General features: G+C 39.3%; 1 long non-coding RNA gene across 1 annotated transcript in view; it reads right to left on the bottom strand.

Annotated features, from left to right (window-relative positions):
- The window catches only part of LOC104148181 (uncharacterized), a 146,579-nt gene that overhangs the window by 30,653 nt on the left and 94,420 nt on the right, over positions 1–21,506 (bottom strand). The window contains exons 3-4 of the long non-coding RNA XR_011143683.1: positions 11,453–11,574; positions 8,069–8,239 (exon numbers count right to left, since the gene is read on the bottom strand). This is a non-coding gene — a long non-coding RNA (uncharacterized lncRNA). The remainder of the gene's footprint in view (positions 1–8,068; positions 8,240–11,452; positions 11,575–21,506) is intronic.

The following is a 21,506-nucleotide window of genomic DNA, read 5'->3' as shown; positions in this document are numbered from 1 at the left end:
TGTTTTTCAGGCTTATACCACAGCCAAAACTTGTAGAAATAAACTTTTCATCTCAGCTAGTTAAGAATTGCTTTCGATTTTACTCTGTAAAAACAAAGGTGTACATTTTGATTTGCACCTGTTAGACGCATGTTTTTTTTTAATACATTAACAAAATTCTACTTTTGACAGCCATAATCCAGATGAAGGAGGAGAAAACACACAAGGAATTTGCCACCTCTTAAAGTAATTTCATTCCAGAACTTAAAATCGTTACTAACCTCTGCAACACTTAATTAATTGAAATGACTCTAGCTGTGGGAATCTGTGGTGAAGAGGTCTCTAATAGTTACATGCAATTCGACCTGGAATTCAGTTAGAGCTAAAAGATACTTGAACAACATTTTGCGAGGAATGAAAAATGAAGACTCTGTTGAATTTAATCAGTCATCCACTCTTTTTTTTTTTTAATCCTGCCTCTTGTTTTTCCTCTGGGATTCGCTGGACATAATTCTTTACCAGCTGATGTACAAAGTACCTACCTAAGCACAACTTTGGTTTCAGAAGATAGAGATGAAATAACAGATACAGGGCTAGTTGCTTTGTTACTCAACCTATGGAAAACTCAATATCATTAGAAAGTCTACTTCTAAAGCATTCTAAAATGCTCCTCTAGCTGATGAGAATGACTAATGTAAGAGTTGTAAAGACGTTAGCTATTTGTGAGAGACACTCCCTGCTCATTCATATCTGTGATAACAAATTGTGATGTCTCAGTCTGATTAATAAAGTTTATACTGCACTATGTTTCTCAGAAAGGATTTCAGCAGATTTAACCAACTGGAATCTTCAGCAGATACAAGGGAATTTTTTTATCCATGACAGATATGTGGCTGATTCAGATACAGAACTTGACAGTGATTTAACAGCAGTGGTAAGAAAGGACTTAGGGAGAAAAAAGCCCACAAATGAGTTATGTAAGAAAGCATAAGGCAGTCATGCAAACTAGGTTTGGTCAGAAGAAGGTTTCTAATAAATCTTTTTATTCTTTTAAAGGAACACAGCAACTTTATGGACTACAAACAAGCAGGATGATTTTTTAGTCCAGATTGCAGTAGTGTCCCTAAATCCTAAAACTAGGATGCTCAGAGAAATCACAGGCTACTGTGTCATTTCCTGCAGTTCTAGAGATTTACTCTTCTCCTTTACGAAAAGTGCAAGTTTCTCCAATATCCAGCTGGCACTGTGTTATGACCATTCTTACCAGCACATCTTGTAAGTGTTACTATACCTGATTCTATTCTAGTGAATGGGGAGGGTGAGCAGGAAAAGGACCAAATGTGCAATCATGCAAGATGCTGAGACTTTCCTGGATTTTAGTATGAACCTTAAGTGAAACAAGGACCTGCAGACAGAGCCACCTTATCAAAACAAACATTGCATCCCTCAAAAAAGGTGTCACAGCTGCACAGTCTAACCTGAGGGAAGACTAACGCAATTATATTAAGGTATGCTGAGGAACCCTTGATGCTATAAATAATAATAAAGGGTAAATAATAAAAAAATAAAACAGAAACCCCACAAGTGAGATGTTTTAAATGAAAGGTGATGCACTGTGAACTTAACACACTGGCCCTTTAGCCTTTCTGTTAACAAGGTAATCTGATTGCCATTGATTTTTTTCACCTCTGTTACTAAGAAGGTGATGGAATGGTGTCCACGCAGATGTATTGAATCAGATACTAAACAAAGAGCAACATAAAGAACAATTATCAGCAGCCTTGCCTTCAGCTTGCTGATTATGACATTACTGAAAAGACAAGGTCTGGGTGACTTAAACTGAAAGGAGAGGAGAAGAAAAAAAATAAAAAGGTAAGAGGGAGGAAAGCGATACATGCTTTCTGTCTGTCTGAGTACAGACAACTCTTGCCTTTTACCAAACTACGAATTTCCCCTTTGCAGTGAGATGGGTGCTGGAGGGTGATCTAACTAATAACTTTGATTATGCTACAGGAAAAAAATAGCACAGAGGCAAGGGTCAGCCACAAGTTTACCCGTCTTATCCCACATAGAGGATAGTAAGAAAATTGAATTTTGTGAATTTTGTATTTGTGGTTCTGTCTGCCTGAGTACCACTGGGCTTGATTATGGCCTGCAGGATGATTAAGCAGATTTTCCTAAAGGCTTGGGAATACACAGGTTGTTATAAGATTTGGTATAGCTCAATGGGCTATTAATAGGCATACATATGTATATATATACACACATATATCCACATTTGAATGGTATGCAGAGGAATGGTTTGGCTAGATTCTCATAGGCTATAAAATGAGAAAGCGCTGTGTGTCCATGCAGTTCAACTGATTTCAAAGCAGCTGGGCCAATTTATGCAAGCTGAGAATCGGGACTGGATAATGGGAAGACTAATGCTGTAAACTCTAACCTCGTGGTATTAGATTTCAGTTTTTCCAAATGGCACAGACTGTGCAACTTGCACTTCTAGCAGCACAGCTTTACCTGACCCAGCCTGTGTAAACAGTACAGCCAAGTAGTTCCAGTGCTCGGATGCCTTTATGTACTAGCAAAAGTAATGACGCCTAGTATGTAGTATTATTATTTTATGACATCAGCACCGTATGACATTTTCTCAAGGGCAGCCCGTATCCCTTGCCCTCCTCCATATTGGCAGCCATCACTAATTGACTGTGAAAGTGGAGAATTCAATGGTTTAAGGTGATCTTTTCTCTGAACTCCAAAACTGTTTGTGGATGGAAATCAGCTGAAGCAAAACATCGGTTCAATTACATTGTCAAGGGATATAGCTCCTCTACAACAGAGAGGTAAACACTTAAAGGAGCCAATCTACTACTATGTATCGCTGATATTATTAGTCTATTTCAGACACAGGAATCATGTGAATTAATAAAAGCCAACACTGACATCACCTAACTAAAATAAACCACGGTGAGCTGTTATTGCTGCAAGGAATGAGTGTTATATATTTGGTCTGGATCAGACCCCAGTACCCTTGATCACTAGGGTTAGCAACTTCCCCTGTTAAACTGAGGGTACCATTCAAACCATGTCATTCACTGAGAATAAGAGAGTCAATGTTGTCCTTGACCATAAATCAAAGGGCTGAATTGTGGTCTCTTTCCAAGGCTGAACAGAACTCTCCCTCATCTTATTCTCTTCACTGGTTTATTCAGGGGATAAAGCAATTCCTAATATGAATACGGAAGAGAATCTACTTATGCATTCAGTATCCATGCCACTCTGTGTGTTTTTCACTGTGTAATAATTGATGACATCTTCCAAAGACAGCCTAAAGGACAGGTTTAGTTTATAAATGGGACAATTTACAAACTGTTAGAATCCCAATGGCCATACCATTAATGGGATCTCACGGTGGTTAAACCAGTCACACAGAGTCCTAACTCCTGGAGAATATTTGGAGAATATTTACCTTTGCAAATAAGGGCAAGAACTGGTTGATCAGATATAGACGAGACTAGCAGTAGTTTACTATTGCTCAAGCACACTGTGAACTTATCTTCTTGACAGCTGAATACTATCTAGTGAAAATAGAGTCGCATGCTTCCTCATCACTGAGGAAAAGCTTCAGCATCTGCTAATCGTGCTAAAATGGTTAGTAGTTTCTTCAGCCTAGGGGAAAAAAATGAAGCCTCTTCTATGAAGCTTCCTATATGAGGTTAACCCAGAGCTCAGCATTTTAACTTTCCAACCATCCACCACAGAAATTAAATAGACCTTCGTCCTGAGGATAAGGGCAGAACACATTGGTTGGTCATGATGTTACATTACTTCATAGAGTAAATAACCAAACATGCAGGTGAGAAGATGGTCATGTTTTAGATTGTTTCACCTCTCCAAATCCATCATTTTTTTTTTTCTGTAGAAAGGTCACCAGGGACGTAACAATGTAAGGGTCAGGGACGCAACAAATGTCCTTACCTCAACATGTCAAAGGCATATCAGCAGCTGCATCTGGGAAGGAACATGAAAAAGCTTTAAAAAAAAAAAAAGCTTTTGTCCTTTCTAAGGGAGACCTAAGGATTTTTAGAAAGTTTGTAGGATAGGCTGTTGTAAGAGACAGCATCTTTGTTCAGAAGAACTAAAGGAATTTTTGGATTTATTTTTAGAGAGTCTTCTTTGGGGGATTGGAAAATTGCTATCTTTGTTGATAAAATGCTTGCTTTTTCCCAGAGGTGAAGCATTTTCTTCATCTCAGAAAATATGAAGAGCTGGGAGAGTGACTCTACAAAAGCAGTTATTTCTTCACCTATGAAGGGAAAAGTTATGACTGATTTCAGAGGCCAATAGCCCAGGATATCATCTTTGTTATGAAACATATAAGAAAATGGAATACAGTTACTATCCGCAAAGATTTACTCGTAAGGGAAGAATTCCATACTATGTACCCTTTTGAATATTCCATACTATGTACCCTTTTGAAAACCCATGAAAAGATACTAGGCTACAATAAAGTATAAAAAAGACAATCTCATACCTAAATTAACCTGAAATCTCCAGAAAATTAGAGCTCATACATGTACAAACTGCTGAAATCTCAGGTTCACACTCTCTAAGCTTGAGCTCCTCCATATGCCACCACAGATATCATCAAGCATGGGGCAAGTAAACAGTCGGAGTTTGCTTGGCTGGCAAAAACATAGCCAGAGATCTTACCATGTGGTAACTACTTAATTATGTTCAGTGAAATGGACTGTTCAGTTAGCTCATGAAAATATGCAGCACTATATTCCACTTGCAGGTCAGATAATTCCCAACTGTCTCAGAGGCAAAGAGGTTTTGCCCATAAATACTCAGGGATCCATCCTTTGGATAAAAAGTGAACTTAAAACAAAGAACTAGACAGTGAACAACTTAAAACATCCCTGGCTGTACACCCACTTCCAAATACAACTCTTCTCTGCTGATAAATAAGGTAGTCCAAAGCCAAGACATAAACTTGAACCTGAATTTCCAGCTGAGAACTGTTTAGAAATTGAGGAAAATTAGCCTTTCATGAAGAAGTTTAGCTTAGGGGGTTGATTAAGTATTTTTTCTGACTTCTTTCACTTCACTCCCAGCTTCTGACTGTGACCAGAGGCATAATTACTGTAATTAAAGCTAGTTATTGGATCCAAACCAGGATGTAAGAGGATATACCATATATAAATACATAGTTCTTAATCTTCTTCCATCTAAGAATTTCAAGGTGCTTTAAATTTAATCTCATAGCCCTCTGTGAAATGGCTATTATGATCTCAGTTGGACAAATAAAGAAACTGAGGTAGAGACAAGATTTATGTATGGCCACAACAGAGATATGAAATAAATCAAGCACTGGAAATGAGCTTCCTATCATATAGACTTGTCCTTGTTCTCTTTCCATTAGCATGGCTATTCTCTCAAATTTTCAGCTCACCAACAGATTAAAGTGATTTGGGGAGTCATTCAAGATTCTGCACATGATTTCCAACTAAAACAGACACAATAAATGTAATGAGGCTAGACTTCTACCAACATGCAGAACTCAGCATTGGACTTCCTTCACGCCAGGAAGGAGGCAACATTAGGAGATAGGTAGTCAAAACATGAGAAAAATAAATAAAGTACCAGAATGGAAAGGAGTACCTGACCAGAGATAAACGATTCCTCTCCTGAGATGTGTTTTTGTTATATCACGATGACCTTTCGGAGAAAAGATGAAGCCAGCCTCAGGTAAAAAGAAATAGCCACATTTCATCTACGGTTAGCCTTTGCGACCTCTGAACTCTGCTTTTCTATCTGAACCTATTTCCATGCACCATTTCTCCTCACTACAGATAAGAGTCATCCAAGCTCCAGAAAGAAACTTAGAGCTTTCACACAAAGACTTGCAAGCAAGCATGACTACTCTTTAATTTAGGAAATTATCCCCCTTGATTTTTCTACTATCTCGCCTTCTGCATGACACAAAAATCTGACAAATTGCACAGGAGAGATTAAGCCTCATCACCCACTGCGCATTCAGGAGCTACATTTTAAATATGAGTTTGTGCATGTGAGTGTACATGTGTGTGTGTGCATGCACATGTGTATATGTGTATATAGTATATCTCACTATCGTATCATCACTTTTCAGCTATCTCTAACACAAGAGTCAAGGGGTTTGGGAGCACACACAAAAAAAGAGAGATTTCTAGGAGAGCAGGAGATTGGGCTGGGGTCATCCGAAAGGGTAATTATTGTTAAATGTCAGGTTAACTCTGAAGGCCTCAGCTCATCCAACTGAGAGCAGATTAGCCCAGATGGAGACATTTTCAACACGGTTCTGTCTGACCAATCAGCGACAGCTGGGATTAGCCAAATACCTTCTCTCATCTGCTTGCTCACAGAAAGGTCAGTTTCTGCTCATTGCTTCCCTTTTAAGATGTGCCTTTTTTTCCTTCTCCCCCCACCTCCCCCTTTTTTTTTTTATTTGTGGCAGCTATATGCAGGAAATCAGGGCCCTTTTATCAGCAAATTAAATATTCAACATCTAAAATCCACATTTTTTTGAGAATCAACTTCATTCACTTTCAAGAGTGCTTTTATCTTTTCTTTTCTTTTCTTTTCTTTTCTTTTCTTTTTTAAATGCTGCATACAGATAGATAAAATATGTATGTAGCTACCAGACTTTCGGTTTGTGCAAAATGATGTTGCTTCATGGACTTTCACTGGAGGTATATTGATTTCTACCCACTGAGTATTTGGCCCTTCATTTCAGCATCATTGGATGACTACTACAGGACATAGATTGTTTTTCCTTGTTCTTTTCCTGTTTTGCCTTTCCTTCTTAAAAAAAAAAAAATCTTTGGTAAATTTTATTCTCAGCATTCATCTATTTAAGAGCTACAGTTTATGTCTTCTACCTAAGGAGGGAACAAACCAACCCCAACAACGGCAAGTTAAAACAAAACAAAAAACTCTCCCTGCAACCAACCCTGGAGTGCTTTAAAACTAATAGTCTTTTATGTACAGCTTCTTTTCCCAGACAGCTTAAATAAGTGCAAACATAAAACTCAGTGATAAAATGAATGGAAACTGAAACAAAAATCACCCTCAGAATGTATTTCCCAATAATTTGTCTTTGGATCCCTAGAAAGTTCTTTCATGCCTTAATTATTTTTATTAAGAGGGACATCCCTCTTTTCTTTTCTCGTTCATTTTTGTTTCCTGATTTCTGATACAGGTTTCAGCTAGAATGGTCATAGCAAAAGTAACTGAAAATTTTACTGGCTTGAGTCACGCTTACACTAAGACACCTGTATAACAGTCGGGTAGTATAAAGGAGCCTTTAAAAGGGATATAGTCACATTTACATCCACTTTTAGATTTTTTTTCTTTTTCTAGAGCTCTGTAAAAAAGGCCTCCATATAAAAGAATATTGGGCTTTACATTAATTAGTCTACTGAGGGCCTGATCCTGATCACTAGTGATGCTTTGCTATTGATTTTTCAAGCTAAATGACCCAGCCCTGGGAGAAATGGAATGTTTTCTACAAGGGTAGAAATGTTTTATGCTATTGGGGGATAGGTGCAGATTACAGTGACACGCTGCCTGTGGTGCTGGGCACCGAACAGCAGCAGCAGCTTGCTAAGTCTTGCCCAGGGTATTTGCACTAGCAGAATAAATCCTGCTGAGAAGGGATGAGAAATTCCTGTTAGGGATATCCCAAACCCCCATTTAGGATATTTTCAGTAGAACTGGGGAAGACCCTGCAAGACACACTGATAGACAAATACACAAACGGACTGACTAAGTAAGTGGTTTAATTGTTTGTTTCTGCAGTTTCAAGGAGCATCCGAATCCCTACGACTTGCACTGGAATTGTAACCTTAAATAATGAAATAAGTTTGCGAGTCTGGAAGAGCGGGAGTAACACAGGGAAATTTGATCTCATGTGAATTCAAGTCTAACTCTGCAGCCTTCAGAGATATGACATGCACAGGAAAAACCTCAGTAATCGTTGCAGGCTAAATTATGCCCTTGAAAATATATCCATCCACAGACGTAAAGAAATGGAAGATCCACTACTTACTTTCTTCATAGGCTATCCAGACTTTCAGTTCAGATGCAGACAGAAATGTGTGCTGTGGCCAAATCTCATGGCAAAATGTGGGCTGTACTCCTGTTCCCAAAATAGTAGGGAGGTTTACATTTTTTCCCTGTAATGCGCGTGAAGTTGCGCTCCACTCCTCTCTTCTTCCAGCTTAAAATAAAAGGAATTATTACAATATTAATAGAAAGGGATGGAGTAAATAAATTTACAAAGCAGGTTAACACCAGAACCAGGTCCCAAGATCCTTACCAATTTCTTGACGGCCAATGAACATCATTGGTTCTCAGTGTGCCACATCACAGTGCTTCCCTTTGCAACATATATCTTTCACTAAAGCAGGTAACATCAGCAAAATCAACCACTATTTCAATTAAGTATCGCTATCCATCATCACCACAAACTAAATGGAACTATTTCGCAAGTTTAAACCAGTTAATCATTTAAAACTTGCGTCCACCATTGTTCTATCTGCCAAGACTTTGAGTCCTACTGTCTATCTGCATCAAAACACAGTTGAGCTTATTAATTTTTTCTTAGATATAAGGACTGTAGCAGGTACTGTGAATAATGCTAAGTCTTCAATATTTGGGTATTTCCAGGTACCAGACTCTATTGTACTATAATGATACAAAATTGTTTTTGTACTAAATATCATTTTACTCCCCATCATTTCATAGATAGGAAAAGAAAAGCAAGGGTGAAATGATTTGCCCAATGGAAAATAGTAGGTCAGTAGCAGATTTAGGAGCAGAACCCAGGTGTCTAGAATCGTAGGCTACTTGCCTACCCACTGGACCACACTAATTCCCAAGAAGAGCTCAGCCTTGTTATTTTTAAGCTGTGTCCTACACAGCTGCTCTTGCACCTCTTACACTGTGTTTCTAGGAAATTAACATATTTAACAACATGTCACATACAACAAATAAATGCCTTTGATAATCATTTGAATCAGACACAAAGGGAAACCAAATTCTTGTTAGTATTCAGAGCAAAGCATCTTATCAGGGATCTATTTGAAATATAACACAATTTCTTTACATATTGTATTAATTTAATAAGCTACAGTTTCAGTGATATGGAATTTCTTTCCCGGAATCCTGCCAGGAAAAAAAAAACTGAGAGAAAGCTTTTATTAAACTTGGGCAGGCAAGAGCCTAAGTAAACTGAATGTCAGACACAAAAATGCAAAGAGCAAATCAGTTTATGCATGAATCAAGTAGACTGATACTTGGAGCTCACTTCTAACCTATACATGCTTTTTCCTTCATGTAGACTAAAATTTATATCTATCTGTATGTAGACATATAGATAAGTCAAGCAGAGAAGATTCAGTGAGGTTATGAAAATAAGGTTCCATAGGAAACAGCTGAGCTCAATTCTGTTTTCTAAACCACCCAAGTTGTAAAGTTGTTTAACAAAATTCATATTAATTTACTGCAGAGCTAATTTAATAAATGAAAGTATTTGAGTAACTGACCTTCTTAGTACAAATATAAATCGTGGTGTTTGAATTCCCATGGAATGGGAACAGGCTCCACCACCGAATACTTACAAAAGCATTCAATGAACTTTGGGGTGCAATGTGACAGAGTATCGGGGTGTTTAAGTCATGCCCTGAGCTGCACATCTTGTCTTGCCCAGGACATATTTTTATTCCAACCCAAAGCGTACAAGATAGCATTTATGCAAACTTGTAAACTCACAGGTCTTGATTCCCTCAAGTCAGCCCAGTTTGACCTAACTCATGAGAGTGAGGGGGCCAGGATCAGCCAACCATCAATTCCTGGTTCTGCAGACAGTGTTTTCCATGCAAGACCTTTACGCCTTGCAGTGTCTAGAAGAGGTACATCTTAGCCATCGAAAACAAAAGTCTCTTAGTACTAAACAGTTAATATTTATAGGTAACTTTGCAATCATTACTATCAACAGACAAAAAGCTACAATAATCCGATTGCCATCACTTTAACCAAAGCCCGTGTCGTAAACCTTGTAATTTTCTGCTGTCATGCTCAGGCACTTTCAACACATTTAAATTAGAAAGGACTATGCTAATTTTGCTTCATAGCCAGGGTAATTGTTGTAAGACATAATTATCTTTTTTTTTAAAGGATCGTTTTATTCTCCAGAGTTGTTTAAATTCAGTCTCAGTTACTGCTCGTCCTTTCATCCCTACACTGCATTCTGGCTACCACCTCCATTAAATTATTCTTTTCATCTTCGTTAGCTGGAGACAACTTAACCCTCCTTTCTGATGGACGTTTCAGGCCCCAGTATAACTCTATTAAAAGCAGGAAAGTATGTTAAGGACAAATCTAGTTCTTTGTTTCCTTCCGACCTTCCTGAAGAGTCCTCAGAAGGTTCGACATGTTAAGTCAATTAAAGCCAATTTAAAGTTATAGCCCAGCATATAGCCTTATTGAGTATGGATGCATCAGAGCTTTGCCCTTATGAAAGCAGTAAAGAGTTTAAGCTTGATAACGCTGAAATTTACATATCTCCCAGTGACTTGTGTCAGTAGTACCAGTGTGTGTTGACCAGTCACTAATGTTATTCCGTCTGCCTGCGGCAGAACACAAAGAGAAAATGTGGACTTTCCACCAGAATGAAGTCCAGTAAACAGGGTGCTTCTTTCTCCCAGACTCTTTGACCAGGAGAGTCGTAGTAGGAGTTTGGGCTACAGTAGCATCCCAGATGCATACACTGCAAGTCCGGCCAGCAGATGGGTGACTCTGCTAATTGGTTAAATCCGCTCGAGCATCTCTTTAACCCGTTGGCAGGCACAACAAACGGAAGCTGCCTTACAAACCGCCTGCCTTGTGCTGCTGCTGAGAATATCGGTATGTCCTTACAACAAGAAGTAAATCAACTGCTCCCTTGTTATCAGTGGCTGTTCCAGGGCACCTGGAGCTGGAGCAAAAGGAAACAGTACTGAATGAAAATACCAGTGATACTAGTTACTGATTAAATGCTGGGACCTGAATGGAAGCATTGTTTGCAGTCCAGGTGGACTAACATTGGCAGCATGACATCTCCTGATGCCAAATGGAAGACCTGAGCACAAAAAAGAGAAACATTTAGGCTTGATGCCAGCAGACCTTGGCGTGTCATATACTCTTCGGAGCATGTCAGCAAGTTGGTTCCTGGGCATGTTAAAAGGCGTACCTCAGTAATTGAGAATCTGATGCCTCATCAGAGCTTCAAATGTCTCCTGTGGGGTTGCTTTAAAGAGTTTCCAGTAGACAGCTTTCTCTTCCTCTTACATGTTTTTTTTTCTACTAGGAGTTCAATAGTTTAGGGGGGGGGAAAAAAAAGGGAAGAAATTTCTAGCTACAGAGGTTCAGGTCTATTATAGGAGTGACTTACCACACATCAGTTATCACAGATAGGGCTCATTAGGGAACATGTTCCCTGGGCTATAGTATTGGTCCAAATGAGACAATAAAGAGGCAGTGGAGTTATCTGACCACAGAGTTAATCTCTTCTTCCTGTGTCAATAGAACAAAAGACAGAGGTTGTTTTGGGGAGGGGTTCACGATGGAATAACTTCTTGCCCCATTCTTTAGCATACATCTATATGACCTGATCTGTGGATGTAAGACTTGACTAACAGTGTTCCTCCCCCTTATGACAATCCTACTGCTTCTTTTTCAAGTCTAGTTGTCACCTTCCTGCCTCTTTATGCTATCACATTTTTTCTATGGAAAAACATATGTCTTCACAGTCTTTATTCTATTTTATTTCTGCTCTGTATATGTTCCCATATTGCACTTGTCGCAATTGCATCTGAACACCTTCTAGTTAACAACATGACTATCATCTGTCTCATACTTGTTTGCTCTTGTGCCCTTTCCCTAAGGGAGAACATTTGGGTAGCGGAGTGGCATTGCTGGACTCAGATCTGCTTGTATTACCAGAATAATCAATTTTTCTTGGCTGCAATGAAATAATAACCAAATAATCACTAATTCAGTGGGTAATTATCAAATATGCTTGTATGTACTCAAATCTACTTTCATTAACATATAGCTAGGGAACATCTTTTAGTGTTACAGAATTCTTCTCTTAGTTATATTAAGGATAACACCATTGATTTCCCTAGAATGACTGGATCTTTATAAGGGAACAAATTCCAGCTCTTAGGTGCCGTTCCTCTACTGTATAGTGACATTCTTAGGACTATGCCTATGCCACCAGTCAACAGTACCATATGGCCCTTTACTATCTCTCTGTGTTACTGATCAACTGGTGAAAGCATCAGGATCTTCAGCCCCTGCAGTTTGATTCCTTGGCTATATTTGCACAGAGCTTAGACTCTTGAATGAGCAGAACTACAAAAAATCAGCTGCCTAAAAGACACAATGAAACATCTCAAGATATTTCTCTCTGCCAACATTGGCTAAGAAGAGAACAGAAATGAAAGTGGATGTTTCTAATTAGGAGACCCTAGCAGTGTCCTGGGATGAACAAGAATCATCTCACTGGAAGCTCTGAACTCACATGTTTTGTTTACACGCAGACACATATGTATACACACACTTGCACATAGACTTCATTTTCATATGCCACAAGTCATTCATGTCATTGTTAATGATTCTGATGAGCTACATGTGCAGTAGCTGCTCCAGGCTTTGTCCCTCCATGTTCACATGGCATTAGGGTTAACCTACTGCAATTGTCGTGCTGGAGGTGCCCAGCATTAAGCAGAGATGTTTGTGAAAAGGCAGGACTGAATTTTATAATGCTGCTTTGAGCAGCAGACCTTATTGTCTGCTTAGGCAGAGCTGCTGCTTGGAGGTGCTTGCCGAAGACTGGGACCCATAGTCTTAACGTTTGGTGCTTGTTCTTCTGCTCTGCAGGGAAACTGGGCATTATCAATTCAGGTTGTTGTGGTTACTGATAAACCTGGACTTCTCATGAGAAGTAGAGAAAGATTTTACAACAGCCATAAAAAGTGTTTAAGTTCAATGAGATCATTTCTGGCAGCAGCCTGAAAATAGAGTCTCATGGTGACATTCCTCTTCCAAAACAGCTTCTTCTCTATTCTGGAGAAAGGAAAAAGTTCTGTTCCCTCTCACCCAACATTGAAACACCCAAGTAAGATAAAAGTCATCAGACAGAGAGGCAGACTGAGCAAGCTGTAAGTCATGACAGATGTATGTAACAGGAGACAGCCACGTTTTCTTCCATCCGCACTCCCCCTTCCTCTCTTCCATCCATCCTCAATCCCCAGTGCTTTGTTATGCCAGGGCACCTGGGGAGAGTCTGTTTATGGACATTTATCAGGCAGCAAATAATCTGTCAAGTTATTTGTAAGCATGGCGTTTTCAAGAGGTATTCTTGGTTGTTTAACAACATGCAGTGTTTTTGTAGCTGCAGAGAAGGTCCTATGGGCCATTAAGCAATCATTTATTGGTTAAATATCTCCATTCTCAGTAATGAATTGCTATTTTGTAAGAACAAATATTTCCTTTCAGTTTAATTTTCAGATTTTGAGGTCGAAATGGTGTTTGCTCTGGAGAGGGAATAAAGTCTGGGACCATGACATTAATACACTCCCAACTTTTATTTCCTTCGCCAATTGTGACTAGACCTCCAGCACATTAATTTTCCTGTTTTTCTTGAGGGTTCCAGCATCTCAAGGAGAGCTATTTGTGACTTTACTACTCCTCTTGTCTGCTTCACTCAGTTACCACTGATTTTCACCTACAGTGAGATAAGTACTAGGGGTTCCTTAAATGGGATGTTGCAAGTTCTGCTCTTATAGATTACTGACTATACAGCAGGCACCAGGTTGGTTTGTTTTATTGTTTTCGGTTTTGTTTTGTTTTTTTTTAATTAAAGAAATGCAGTTCCGGATTGACAGCTTTGGAAAATTTATTCCCTTGTTTGTTCCGCCACGGGGGCTAGTACAGATTTCACAAAAGTGTCTTAAGAATAAGTAATGATTTCCAGGGCTTTTGTTGGTTTGTTTTTTGTTTTTGCTTTTCTGAAGAATGTGCCTCTGAGGATGAAGGAATAGTTCCTGTAGCCTCTATAATCTTTCTTTTCTCTTAGAAGATTCTCAAACTACCCCCATGTCAGTGATTCTGATTTTACTGACCCTGGTGAGCTTCATACCCTGCAGTTCTCAAGGAGTACCTCAAACTGTTTCACCAAAGTGGACAAAGTACATTTAGCCTCATTCTGCAATTGGGAAATCCAAGCTGTGAATGTCTGAAGTGCTGGAGGCCATGTGGCTGAGGAGGGAACATGTCTGAGCACAAGCTGGATCCTTAGCCCTGTGTCTGACCCAGCAGAGTACGGATGAATCAACAGAACCCATCTAAGATCTGGGTAAGGACAACATTCCCAACCTTCCCCCACCATCACCATCCCAAAATTTATAATCTGGTTTTAGATACTATGCAATGAATAGAGTCATTTAAAAGATTAAGGAAAAGCTGGGCAAAGCAGGTGGCTTTGATTCTATCCTTGGCTCTACCACTTAGTTTCTGGGATGGCCTTCAGCAAGCCTTTTTGTCTTTTTTCTCCCTCAGACTGTTCGTTCACAGTCCCTTTCTCGCCTGAAGGCACAGTGGGTCAGTGGCAGGCTCTACAAAATGTTAGCGCAGGTCCTAGCTGTGGTGCTTCATTCACTGTATGAAGCAAAAACTGGGAGGCACAACCATATTATTTTTATGCCAGTATTCATTACATTTACTGCAAACACCATTGCAGCCTTTCATTATTCTTTCAGAAGAAAGAGGAAGCGAGTCTAGGACTATACACAGGCTTTGTAGCTATGTATTTGTAATTTACTGGGCTAGGAGGAATAGTTGAGGCAGGTATGTCACATGAATATGAGTTTTACCTCACTAGTCACTGCTATTAAAGCCAATCTTATCTCTCGGGGGAAAAAATTTTAAAAGTGAGTCCAATTTGATCCAATTCCCACTAGACCCAGTGGAGCTCGTGAACGCCTACATTTTGCTGGCAAATACAAGGACAGAGCTAGCAGGCAGAGCAGCTTCACAGTTTCAATGAAATCCAGGGTCATGACCATGGGGCACATATGTAAAGATCAAAATGCAGTAACTCCAGGCTGATACTTGCATAAGAGCAAGTCATCGCTGTTCCAAGGGAGCAGCACCTGAGAGGACCTCAGAGGAACCCTGAGGCAGTCAGCAGAAAGAGAACATCTTCTAGTCATCAGCCATAAGCAGGACCTCAGGATCTGGAGGAGGGTCTATCACAGAAGAACGTGCATTCACTTGAGCTCTTAGTAAGCAATTGCAAACCCAGAGTAAATAGACTGCTTGGGCTGTGTAGAGGTGGCATCTTAACTCACTGGCCGTTTATTCAATATTTATTTTGCTGTGCAAAGGAGCATGAGGAAGACCACCTATTGATTCACTTTCTTCCCTCTAGATGCTTACAATCTATCAAGCACAGAGAGTAAAAGAGAATGAATCTGTACTGTGGCACAGCAGAAGTTGTGCTATCTGCATACCAGAGAGAAACACTTTCTTCTACCTTGCTCGGCAAGGGACAAGGTTTGGGCAACACATCTGAATAAATCTTCTTCTCCCCATTAAGTCATCGGAAGGGGCAAGAGCCCACTCCAGCCTGCCTGCTTGGATTTAACCTCAATGGGTTAACTTCATAAAACTGCAGCTCTTTATTCCAGCCTGTGATTTCCCATCATACTTTAGGACCAGCGAACCGTCCCTTCATTGATGGCACCTTTTGGCTTCACAATAGAAGCCAATTTGTTAGAATTCTTCACAGGTCAGGGGCTGCGTGAAGATGTGGAGGGCGCAGCAGTGGCCGCTGGAAAATGAAGTTGTATTCGCTTGGCAAATTATACGTCTGCTGCACTTTATGGGCCTTGGTCTCCTTTCCTCAGTCTCTCTCTCTCTCTTTCTCTCTCTCCCTTTCTACCCCCTCCCTTCAGCCCCTCCCTTATACTCACTTTCTTTTTTTTAAATCAGAGAAGCGTGTATGTGAGCTATCGTCACATATCCAGTTAATGTAGGTTAATAGATTGATTCCAGTGACACGGATCATAATGAACAGTAAATTGTTTTATCTCTTAAGTCTTATTTGGTCAGCCAGGAAAACATATGAGGTAATATGGCTTGGACTAAATGGACCGTATAATAGATCTCCCTCTAAAGAATAAGGACAGGGGTGACAGCGCCTCTTATGATTAATGAAAATAATAATGGTCCTGAAATTGAAATTTTTCTAATTTTTTTTCCTTCTTCTCTTGGCTGCCACCAAAAACTTCAGCCAGGAGATGATTTGTGCACAATAACCACCTCTGACTTCTTCCTCAACTCCTAATACAAGTTTAGGGAGTGTTGGGAGGGAGAGCTGAAGAGGGATGAATGGTTGCATATATTTCTAAGAGCTCGGCTCGGCAGTAGAGTAGCATACCAATACAAATGTTTTGCTTTTAACCCTGGGCATATGCTTTCAGGTGCTCATGACTTGCACAAATATGGGATTTCCAAAACTGTCTAAGGAAGTTGACACTGGAACATGCAACTCATTAAGGCTGCTTTGGAAATATCAGAGTAATGTCTTAAACTGTCGGACACATCCAGTTGTTCACTTATGTAGAAGCCCCTTCCTTCATTGCTTGTGTACAACATTCAAAATGATTTGTCATTATTAATGAGTATTTACACTTGTTTAGTGTCAGGGCTGTTTGCTATATTAAATGTATAAGAAGGGTAGTTCCCTGCATCAAGAACCAAGTTTGGGCAGAATCAGGACTTCTACAGACCAATTAAGGCAGAATTTTTTCATAGGGGTTTGAGCAAAGTGCTTCCATTTGGCTCGAAACAGCATTTGAATAAGACTTATGAGCATTCATGTTGAACAGCATCAGATGACCAGACAGGTGACACAAGATGTCTGTCGCTTATAATTAGATATTCTTTATCTAAGGACTATTAATCAGACTGGGGAGAACACATCCAAACAGGAACAGTGAGGCTTGTGCCTTGCTATCAACCTTTCTAATACGGCATGGCCAGAAGAGTCATTCATTAACACTGGAGGACGTGTATGTGTGTGTGTGCACGCGCTTGTGTGTGTTGCTGGGGGTGGGGAGGCGGGTAGACTACAACTCCCTTAACTCTTCCAGTGGAGCCACAGGTGAACAGTAATACAGCATTGAATATAAATTTAACCTTCAGTCCTTCCTCCAGCAAATTCACATAAAGTAAAACAGAAATGAGGATCTTCAAAACTGTCCTGGTGAGCGTCTTCCCGTACGAGCATGGCAATATGAATCAGTGTATGTACAAATAGTTACAGCCAGATCTGGGTTTTGCACCCGCTCCCTGCAGTTTATGGTGCTTGTCTTTTTTTCTTTTTCCTTTTTTTTTTTAACTTAATTCCATTTAAGACTATAACAAACAACAGTAAGTGCCTTGTCCCTTTTATTCCTCTTTTATCTTTGTGCTTTACAGCTTCTTTGTTGTATCTGCTTTCATTCTTATAGGATCAATAAAAGGTTTGTAGCATTGCAAAGTTTCGGAAACCAGAAATTGCACTTAAGGAGTGGGATAATAGGGATTGTTTCCTGATGCTTCTGCAGAGAAGAAACAGTTGCATCCTTTTTTTTTTCTTTTTTTTTTTCCTTCCTCTTCCGATATCTAATCTCAATATCTGCAGTCATGCTTTTGAGTTTTACACTGGCTGTCAGCAGGCAATCAGTTCAGACGTTCAACTCCTTTGGATTAACATCAAGCTCCACAGTTTGGGTATATTAGCAGCAGGGTCAATCACGGCAGCAGGAAGCAGTCTGTGCAATAAAAAAAGGAAGAATAAAAGGAACCCTCTGAACTTCAAGGGTCTGGAAAACCCAAACTGAGACTAAACTTCATAAATATCCCTAATCTCTGGTTTAGAAGCCGGGATTGTTTATGATTCATGGCATTTGATGACATTTAACAGCATGCAACCCATTACAGCCCTTAAGTCATTACACAACACGGCAGAAAATGTCATCAGGTGCCACAACAAGAAGGTAGGTTATTGGAGGGGCAGGGTTCAGTTCAGATTAGCTCAGACTTCTGACGGATGCTAGCCTAGTTCCAGACTGAACCCAAATTCTTCTTGTCAGGCTTATCTCTCTAACAGATCATCCTTGCTTCTCTTTATGTTGTACAGCCTATTCCCCCATCACCAAAAATTCAAATTTCCAGCTTCTGGTGGAGAACTGGCAAAATAAGCCTAGTTCCTATTCATGGGTGTTGTGTGTGTATATGTGTGTGTGTGTGTGTGTGTGAATAGATATAGGTGTATAGGTATATATATATGTGTGTGTATGTGTTTGTGTGTGTGTGTGTGCATATGTGTGTGTATGTATATATACATATATATACACATATATATGTATATGTATGTATGTATGTATGTATGTATACATTTTTTTTTTAAGAAGGCAGGGCTCAGACCAGACCCTTTCTAGACAGGTAGAAGGCATCTGAGAATATCTATTAGTTATCCGGTACCTCGAGGCACTTCTGCTGGGCTCCTTTGGCAAAACAGGTCTGAACAGATTACAGTGTCCGAAGGTGAAATGAAAGTGCCAAGCACTGGTAAGGGAACCTGGGGACTTTGTGAGCGGCAGCAATGTATGTTAATAACATGCTTCTTTGCCATGTTTCAGGGCAGTATAATTAACCTTAATAAAGTTACCAGCATCTAGAAATAGGTAGGGCATTCAAAATCTGTATGAAATATTTAGCTTGAGATCTCTTAGTGAGTGGAGTGTGGCATGCCAAGTCCTAATCCCCTGCACCAGAACAGAATTTCTTCCAAGATATGGAGAGTTTACTCAAATTTATAGGAATAAACTTCAGTAGATAGTGAAGGGGAGAGTTTTTATGGTGCTGTGTTGATTTGCAGAGCCAGCTTCAGAAAAGATCACCTATATTTCTGAAATTTGAACTTAAATGACAAGAAGTGATAAATCCCACCAGCTTTTCAAATCAGGATAGAAATTTCAGAAAAACACTGTGGGGCAGGAGGATTAGTCATGGTTGAAGTGTGTCAAACCTCATTCCGTGTATTTCTTGCTTCCAGTAGTGCTAGAAAAAAAGCATGGTGAACTCATTTTCTGAATGTTGCTGATGTTTCCATTTCTGATGCTAAAAAGAAGTGAAGCATCTAAAGAAGGGCATCAGAGTGAGTACTAAGGGTAGGTAGATGGTGACTGAAGGAGAGAACGACTCTTTGCAACCTGAGGAAACTTTGGGTTTGTTTTCAACGTTTTATGTTTCCATTTGATTTATCTGAACGAATTTAGACTCCTGATAACTAATTACAGCCTAGCTATCTTTTGGAAGCCTTTAAGCAGCCTAACGTTACATAAACTAGGACCCAAGGGCTACAGTATTAGATGCAACATTTTAATCTGTTGGCATTGTGTCTTGTTTGGTCAAAAATGCAGCAGTCATATACAATGAGCTTATTTATCTTGGGGAAGTCGTGGGAGGTTGGTATTTGATTCAAAGTATATATCATGCATAATAATAATAATAATATGCACGTATCATATGCATGTGATATTCACCCTTCCATTTAAGAGTGAGAAGAGGTGGATATATACACACCTTTACACATAACACAGGGCTGCATTATTTTGTCTCCTATTAAGAAAAAAGATATTAAAAAAAATCCACTGACCGATTTTGCTTCTTGAACCAAGTCAAATATTTTCTTGTCAGTATGCTCATAACTTCAGACTGCAGAGGTCATGGCCTTGACTTTCTCCTTCAGATGGTTTGCGAGTGGAATGTCCTTGAGATTAAGGTTCTCTTTGTTTTCCTTGGGAGGGGCTTTGCTTACACTGGCAAGCAGCTGAGACTTGCCAAGGTCCTCCAGACTCTGTTTATTAGATTTTTATCTTCTTATCAGAGTCTTCCTCCTTAAATCATGTCAGCATTTTACCACTCTTCAGGGATTCCTGGTGTTTTATTGTCTCTGAACTGCTTGGGAGGTGGGGGTGAAGGAAGATATCCTAGCAAAAATAACATTTATATAATGGCAGAGATGGGAAAGATACAACTGTCTCCTTAAGATTCTTGTCCGGACCAAAGTTACCGATAACTGGCCAGATTCTGAGGATTTAATTAAATCCATGTTTAAACAAACTCCTATTGATTTTGTTGAGAGTTTTGTGCCCGGTGAAGGACTTTATAATTTGGTCTGGCATTCCTGCCCAGCTCTGACCTGAGAAAAAGCCAGCACAGTTGGTTACTGTAATTATTTTCTTTTTCCTGGCAAAGTGAAGTTTCTTTTTATTATTATTTTCTCAATAAATTGTGCATTGTGACTTAATGTAATAATACTAATAAATATTCAATCTACTGGTTTCAGTTTCTACTAAAATCAAGTAAATCTATCTTAAAGGTGAAACACATAAGTCTATGAATCATTAGAGTTTAATGTGTGTGTACATATATATATATATATATATATACACACACACGCTCTAAAACAACACTATCTTTATTTTATCTTTAATTAAAAGATCCTAAAGCCCCTTATAAATCTTAATGCATAGATCCTCCCAAATCTGCTGTGAAGTGAACTAAGCACTAAAAAACTCCTTTTCCCAAAGTCTCAGAGCCTGTATCATAAACAAAGCGAACGTGGGTCACCTCTAGCTTGAGGGCTTTAAATGGTGCAGAGGAATGTAAATGATTCATGATAAAGACATAAGCAAATCACAGTTTTGTACCACATGTGCCTACAAATTAACAATGGCTGAATCTCAGAAGGTTTGAAAGTCCACAAATCTACAGTCTCAAGTTGAAGGTTCACTTTCAGTTCTAGGGTGTTGGTAAAGAAGTTAACCCTTTTGAGAAGATTACCTAAAATAAGCAATCAAAGAGCAAATTCAACCTTTGATTCAAAATATAGCAACAGGTTCCCAGATGGTGCAAATCTGCCATCATTAAAGGCATCAGCCAGTTGACAACAGTTAAAGATCTGCCCAGTCTGGTAGTATAGCAAGAGGCATATTAGATATGCACAGACAGACAGACCAAATTTTTACTAGTCTTTGAAATATATTCATCTTGGGATTGCTGTCACACTTTGTCAGGAGAATGAATCAGTGGGCCTGTTCATACTTTTCTACTTTAGGTAACTATTCTTTTGATAATGAATCTTTAATGATAATTGCTCTTCGAAAGAGAGCATTTTCCACCCTTGTTAAAGCAATACTTTCTTGTGGAAATGTGCTTAACATTAAAGCTTCAAGACTGGTGTACTATTCCAATTGATAAGATCTTAGTGAAGGACAGAGACTTGAAAATTTGGCATAAGTACCTAATACACAGAAGATAAAAATTAATAGTGAAGAAAGATGTATGAGATGTTATTTCTGATGCTCTGTAAAACATATTACAGT

Source organism: Struthio camelus, chromosome 12 (genome assembly GCF_040807025.1).
Source record: "Struthio camelus isolate bStrCam1 chromosome 12, bStrCam1.hap1, whole genome shotgun sequence".
NCBI classification, from domain to species: domain Eukaryota; kingdom Metazoa; phylum Chordata; class Aves; order Struthioniformes; family Struthionidae; genus Struthio; species Struthio camelus.
The sequence above is the reverse complement of the archived record's forward strand: the minus strand, read 5'-3'. Positions and strand labels throughout refer to the sequence as shown.